General features: G+C 40.2%; 1 non-coding gene across 1 annotated transcript; it reads right to left on the bottom strand.

Annotated features, from left to right (window-relative positions):
• Positions 1-6298: 6298 nt before the first annotated feature.
• TRNAM-CAU (transfer RNA methionine (anticodon CAU)) lies at positions 6299-6370 on the bottom strand. The gene has a single exon. It is a non-coding gene; the product is annotated as a tRNA-Met (tRNA).
• Positions 6371-7831: the final 1461 nt, after the last annotated feature.

The following is a 7831-nucleotide window of genomic DNA, read 5'->3' on the forward strand; positions in this document are numbered from 1 at the left end:
CCATTTCCTTCTCCAGTGCATGAAAGCGAAGAGTGAAAAGGAAGTCGCTCAGTCATGTCCAACCCTTAGTGACCCCATGGACTGCAACCTACCAGGCTCCTCCGTCCATGGGATTTTCCAGGCAAGAGTACTGGAGTGGGTTGCCATTGCCTTCTCTGCTACCTTCCTCTAGCCCACTCTTAATGTTAACAGACAATCATAGTTCAATGATCAAAATCAGAAAACATTGTTACAGTACTATTAAATAAACTACAGACCTTTACATTTCATCATTTTCCCCCCTAGCATCTCTATGTCTTTCTGGGATCCAATTCAGAATCTCACAGTGCATTGAATTATTATGCCTCCTTAGTTTCTTCCAGTTTGGGAGAACTCCTCAATCTTTGTCTTCCATGACCTTGACACTGTTGAAGAGTACTGGCCAGATATTTTGTAGAATGTCTTTCATTTGGGGTTTGTCTAATGTTTCTTCACCATTAGACTGAGTTTATGTTTGAGGCAAAGTGTCCTTCTCAGTGCATTATATTAGAAAATACACAACGTTGGTATGTCTTGTTACTGGTGATATTATCCTTGATCACTTGGTTAAGGTGGTATCTGTCAGGTTTCTCTACTCTTATTATTTTCCCCTTTGTAATTGATGAATATCTTAGTGGAGCTGCATTGAGATGATGCTAATATCCTAATTTTCCTTGAACTGTCACTTATAGATTTTAGTATTTATCATTTGGAGAAGAAAATGGCAACCCACTCCAGTATTCTTGCCTAGAGAATCCTGTGGACAGAGGAGCCTGGAGGGTCGCACAGAATCGGACATGACTGAAGCAACTTAGCATGCATACATGCATTGGAGAAGGAAATGGCAACCCACTCCAGTGTTCTTGCCTGGAGAATCCCAGGGACGGGGTAGCCTGGTGGGCTGCCGTCTATGGGGTCGCACAGAGTCGGACACGACTGAAGTGACTTAGCAGCAGCAGCAGCAGCAGCAGCAGTGGATGTTACCTGCAACAATTATTATTATAATGTTTACCTAATAGTGATTTTGTTATAGATAGATGGAAATAGAGATATCTTTGTACTAATAGCTGGATGGATATATATTTTATTCTGTGGATCATAACCCAGTGTTATATTTATTTACTTTGTTGCTCAAATTGTTCCAACTTTGGCCACTGGGGACTCCTTTAGGTTGGCTCACATATCCTTTTGTCGTACCTCATCATTGTGGGGTTATGTTGCTTGTGGGACTATGTTGCTGGTTTGAGTACTTCATTATTTTCTTCATTTCTTTTTTTAAAGACTATGTTTTTAGAATTTTAATTTCTTTATTTGGCTGTGCTGGGTCTCAGTTACAGCATGTGGGACCTAGTTCCCCAACCAGGGATTGAATCCAGGCCCCTGCACTGGGAGAAGAGTCTTAGTCACACTGGACCACCAGGGAAGCCCGAGTACTTCTTTATTTTCTGACACACGATTTTCCAGGCTCAATTACATTCTGCCTACCCCAGCCCTGGAATCAACTGCTTCTCTGAAGAACCCTCTGAGCCAAGACTTTTTGTCATAAGCGTCTCATGCCCCTTCCATCAGCTCATGTTATGTCTTAAACCCATTTGACTTGACCATTTAGTACACTTTTCTAAGAAACACACTGTACAGGTAGGTGGAGTTTGTACTTGTCATTCAGCATGGGCTTGTGGTTACTCCTGATGCTCCTCTGTCCATGTTAATTGTCCCACAGGGATGATCCGGGCAGGAGGTAGCGGGAGGGTGGGAAGACAGAGAAGTGGACTGGAGGGCAGAAAAGGAGATGGTGTGGATATCGATGAAGAATGGAGAGGGAGGCTGGGAGACCCTGGACGGGACTCAAATAGGCACATCTGAGTTCTTTCTGCTACACGACTAGGCAAATCCGAAAACCTATAGACATTTCAAAAGGAAGTTAGAATTTTTGAAGTTTTAAGTTTTTGTTTTGTTTTTTTCAGTCCAAGGTTTTTGTTTGTTTACATTGAAGTATAGTTGATGTACTTTCCTCAGTGATTTTCAATGTATTCTTGACTCCGTGGCTATAATTAACAAACTTGATCATGCCATTCTATTGGTTTGGTTTTTCTTAGAGTGGCAGGGGGAGGGCCACGCTGAGCGGCATGAAGGATCTTCCCTGGCCAGGGATCGAACCTGTGCCCCTGTAGTAGACACATGGAATCCCAACCTCTGGACCACCAGTGAAGTCCTTAATTTTTCTGGCACTTTATCCACTCTGCCTGAAGGGAAGTTGCTCTTTGTGAGTTTGGCTCCTCTTCCTTCTCTCCCTTTCTCCTTCTGGCCTCCAGCAGCTGTTCGGACTGATTTATGGGGTCGCAGCAAGTTGGTTTCCGGCTAAGTCTCACATGCTTATTGAGGATGTGTTATTACACTCCCTGTGTTAGGGGATGGATAAAGTTTTACATAGCGATGTTAATTGAAAACAGCTATGTTCACAGTGGAAATTAAAAGGAAGACTGGAAACAAATGAAACTTCCAGTTTTCTAATATTTTTCATAAATAATGCAACTTAAAAACAACTTAGAAAACTTCAAATAGATGAATATATATCATAATGTGAATATATGCAGTAAAGCCCACGTTCCATTCCAAGATTCAAGAACACTTAAGGGTAACAAATACAGTAGTTCTGGGGTTTTAGTAAGGGATTGTTTTGCTGTTATAGGAACAGTGCTTCTATATGTTTTTAACTGTCTCTTTAATGACTCTGCACTTTTTCCTACATACTTGCCCCTGTGTGTGTGAGAGAGAGAGAGAGAGAGAGAGAGAGAGAAAGAAATTCAAAGAGAGAGAGAGGAAAGAGAGAGAGCGCAGTGAAAGAGATATGACACACTAGTTTCTTACAGGAAATTTAATACATGTCAGCACAAATCTGACACTGACTCATTTGGCAGAAAGAACAAATTCACACGCCACAGTAAACAGAGAATGGGGTGAGATCTCAAGAATAGGGGAAGGGTGGGGAGGCTGTCTACAATTTAAGATATGAAAGAGGTGCTTTCTTAAACTCATTTTCAATTTCTCAGAGTCATGTTGAATTTTTATCCTGACACCCTCAGTACTTGTCTTAAAGGATTTAGAAAGGATTTAGGAAGTTTCTTCCTCCTCTCTGATCCCCACAATCATTTAGCCATTATGTCCAACATAACCTATCTCCTTCTCATCATCTCCTTTCTGTCCCCATGAGTACTCAGTTGGTTCAGCATTCACCAAGTTTTCTTTCCATCTTTGACTGTTCTAGGCATGTCTTCCTACTTGGTCAGAGCTAGCCATTTCTTTCTTGATGCCACCACTGAATCTTGTGTTAACTGATTCTATCATTCTCTCCCAAATGTACTGTAATTGATGGCTTGTGTTCTCACCTCCCCTACTTGACTTAGGCTGTGAAGTTCTTGAAGACTGGGATTGTGTCTACAACCCCAATGGGGTTTATTTCTATATCCCCAGTGCCTAGCAGGGGGGCACACTCGGTGCTTGATAAATGCTTGGTCAGTGAATGAAAAAATAAATGCCCAGGTGAATAAATGAAGGAGTCCGCTCAGTTCATTAATGAACTGTTACTAACTAGTAAACTCCTCGTTGTCAACCCCAAGCAGATGTTTCTCCCTGGAGCGGACAATTCACAACAAAAAAGTGATAGAAGATTATATCCTTTAAAATGATATCTACAAGTGATAGTTTCTCCTCTACAAATAATTATCTTCTCAGGATATTGAGTTGGTTTTACTTTTTGAAGGCATTTATAATTATTATACCTCGTGGTTCCATCTGGGCTTCCCCGGTGGCTCAGAGGGTAGAGAATCTGCCTGCAATGCGGGAGACCTGGGTTCGATTCCTGGGTTGGGAAGATCCCCTGAAAGAGGGCATGGCAACCCACTCCAGTATTTTTGCCTGGAGAAGCCCATGAACCAAGCAGCCTGGCTGGCTACATGCAGTCCACAGGGTAGCCAAGAGTTGGACACGACTGAGCGACTAAGCACAGCACAGCCATAGCTCCATCTAGCGAAGCCAACTGGTAATACAGTAATTAAGATAACTGCATGAATATGAGAAACAGTGAAAAAATCATTTATAGAAAATGACCCTTCCCTTTCTAGGCTCAAAAACCTTCATTTGTGTCTACTTTGTACTTTCTAGAATTCACCAATCTTTTTCTTGCCAAAATAAATCTATTTCTAAATATATGGGCAGTATCATGTCACTGGAAAATAATGTGAATATATGGAAAACTTACAATTAGCTTTTATTTTACTACCTTTAAATCAAAGAGCCACTGATATTTATTAACACAAAATACTATTTAGATATTTTATGGAATAACATTTTTGTAAACAATGCAAACAACCCCAGCAATTTAATTTTTTAAGAGTTTTTTTTTTTAATGTGGACCATTTTTAAAGTCTTTATTGAATTTGTTATAATATCATTTCTGTTTTATATTTTGGGTTTTTTTGGCCACAAGGCATGTGGGATCTTAGCTCCCCAACCAGGGAGCAAACCCACACCTCCTGCATTGGAAGGCAAAGTCTTAACCACTGGACCACCAGGGAAGCCCCCAATTTAATTAATATTTATCAAGTGGTTTTTAGTGATCAAAATGTGCTTCAGGATAAATATCGTCGCATCATAATACCCATTATTGTAAAACTTCAGAATAAATATTATAGCAAAATGGTGTATTGTTTAAATACCTGTCTACTTAGATTATAAAGCAAAGCAAGGGAGTCATGAACATAAAATACTTCAGAAGAGTGACTTACCTCGTGGTCCACTGGTTAGGACTCCACGCTTCCACTTCAGGGGACTCAGGTTCGATCCTTGGTCAGGGAACTAAGATCCTTCATGGTACACAGCATTGCCAAAAAATTAGAAACAACCAAAAAACAAACCTTTGGAAGAATGGTCGCCTCTGTGGAGAGACAAGAGGAATGGATCAGAGTAAAACCTCCAGCGGCTTCCACAGGATTAGAAATGTTTTCATTCTGTGTGAGGTCATGGGCATGTGGATTTTTATTTTATTGTTATGCTTCAAAACGTCAATGTACATATTTTTTGATCCAGTAATTCCACTTTTGAGAAATCTTCTTGCAGAAATGAAAGACCAATATACAAGGATATGCACAAAAAAGAAAGAAAGAAAAATTAAGCAAAAGAAATAAATAGTTTCTATGTAAGCTCCATATATATTCTACTTTGGGACTCAGCCAAGTATGATACATATTGGTTTTTCATAAATGCAAAATTTGATGATAAATATTATGAGCATTACCATATGCTATGCTTCAATAAAAACTATGTTTTAAAACAAAAAAAAAAAACTTTAAGTGATATTTTAACAAACATTGTTTGGTATAAAAAGATACATAAGCATACTTATAATAAGGTATATTATGCTAATAAAAGAACACTGAATATGACAAAGTGGAGAAAGTCTGCTGCTGCTAAGTCACTTCAGTCGTGTCCAACTCTGTGCGACCCCATAGACGGCAGCCCACCAGGCTCCCCTGTCCCTGGGATTCTCCAGGCAAGAACACTGGAGTGGGCTGCCATTTCCTTCTCCAATGCGTGAAAATGAAAAGTGAAAGTGAAGTCGCTCAGTCATGTCCGAGAATTGTATTTGCCTCTTTTTTTATGCTACTAGAGAAAAAAGAGGCAAATACAATTCTTTCATATCGCACTTTAAGAATGTTAAGAACACAATGTTCCATAGGATTTTCTTCAGTCCAAAATTTTAGTATATTTTGGTAGTTGTTCCATCAACAATATTTTATTTCTTTTATTTCTTTTTAAGGTTTTTATATATTTTTATTTATCATTATTGATGTGTAGTTGATTTGCAATATTATATGAGTTTCAACATAGTGGTTCAATTTTAAAGTTACATACTCCATTTATAGTTATTACAAAATATTGGCTATATTCCCTGTGAAAAGTGAAGTGAAAGTGTTAGTCACTCAGTTGTGTCTGACTCTTTGCGACCCCATGGACTGTAGCCTGCCAGGCTCCTCTGTCCATGGGATTCTCCAGGCAAGAATATTGGAGTGGGTAGCCATTCCCTTCTGGGAGATCTTCCCAACCCAGGGATCAAACCCTGGTCTCCTGCATTGCAGGCAGATTCTTTACCATCTGAGCCACCAGGGGAACCCCAAAAAAGTGACCTAAACACTTCACGAAAGAAGATATACAGTGGCAAATTTCCTAATAAACTCTCTTCTCTACTCCTAAAGATCTCTTCAGGAGGAAAGCAACCCCACCTTAGCAGAGGATGGTTTCGATCCATCGACCTCTGGGTTATGGGCCCAGCACGCTTCCGCTGCGCCACTCTGCTGGTGTACTGTACCATACATCCTTGTAACATATTCATTCTGTACATAGTAATTTGTAGCTCTTAATTTTCTAACCCCATTAAACCCCACATCCCCCTCCCCCTGCCCAGCACTTCTCTCTAAATCCTGCTAGTAATCACTATGTGATTTTCCCTAGTGGCTCAGATGGTAAAGAATCTGCCTGCCCATGCAGGAGACCCGGGTTTGCAATGCAGGAGACCTGGGTTTGATCCCAGGGTCAGGAAGATCCCCTGGAAAAGGGAATGGCTACGCACTCCAGCATTCTTGCCTGGAGAATTCCATGGACAGAAGAGCCTGGCTGGCTACAGTCCATGGGGGTAGCAAGGAGTCAAACACGACTAAGCAACTAACACTTTCATTTCTTTAAGTCCCTACTTCATTCTCTATATCTGTGAGTCTTGTTTCTTTTATGTCATATTCACTAGTTTGTTTTATGTTTTGGATTCTACATATAAGCAATGTCATACAGTATTTGTCTTGCTCTGACTTGTTTCACTAAGCACATCCTCCAAGTCCATCTATGTTGTTGCAAATGGCAAAATTCTATTTTTTTTCTTTTATGGCTGAGTAGTATTCAATCTTATATATATATATATACACATACACACACACACCCCACATCTTCTTTATCCATTCATCTGTCAATGGACACTTAGATTGCTTCCATGACTATTGTAAATAATGCTGCTGTGAACACTGGGATGAATTTTTTTTAATTAGTGTTTTTTTTCTTCTTTGAATATACACCCAGGAGTGGAATTTCTGGATCATATGGTAGTTCTATTTTTGAAGGTGGAGTAAACTCAAATCCCAGCATGAGAGTAAAGCTAGTTACAAAACATTGGGGAAGGTTATAAATTTATTAATACTTTTAAATCCACTGTCAGCAGAGAGAGACTGATTTGTTTGTTGGTTCACTTTGCCACCATATCCTGGTGGCACCTGGCTGGTGCTGGGTAAGTAAGACGTCAGACTCCCAAGGTGGCCAAACAGGAGAAAAAGATGGGCCGGGCCAAGAGGCATATGCAGTACAACCGGAGCTTTGTCAATATTGTGCCCACCTTTGGGAAGAAGAAAGGCCCAGATGTCAACTCCCAAATACTTTGTAATCCTGGCTTTCTCTAATAAAGCCACTTAGCCCAATCAAACAACAACAAAACACACCATTAGAAAAGTATGCACAGAGGAAAAGCCATGCACTTTGAGAACCAGAAAGAAGGTGTCTGCAAGCCAAGGAGAGAGGTGTTGGAGAAACCACCCTTGCTGACACTTTGACCTTGGGCTTCCAGGCTCCAAGAAAATATACTGAAGAAATTAATATATATAGCCAATTTGGGTGCCTGGATCTATGTGAAGGTGTTGGATTCAGCTGCCCACTTTGTCAGGTTCAAATCCTGTTACTTGGTTAACCAACAGAACTCTATATTCCCAGGAATATGTCA

Source organism: Bubalus kerabau, chromosome 12 (genome assembly GCF_029407905.1).
Source record: "Bubalus kerabau isolate K-KA32 ecotype Philippines breed swamp buffalo chromosome 12, PCC_UOA_SB_1v2, whole genome shotgun sequence".
Lineage (NCBI taxonomy): Eukaryota > Metazoa > Chordata > Mammalia > Artiodactyla > Bovidae > Bubalus > Bubalus kerabau.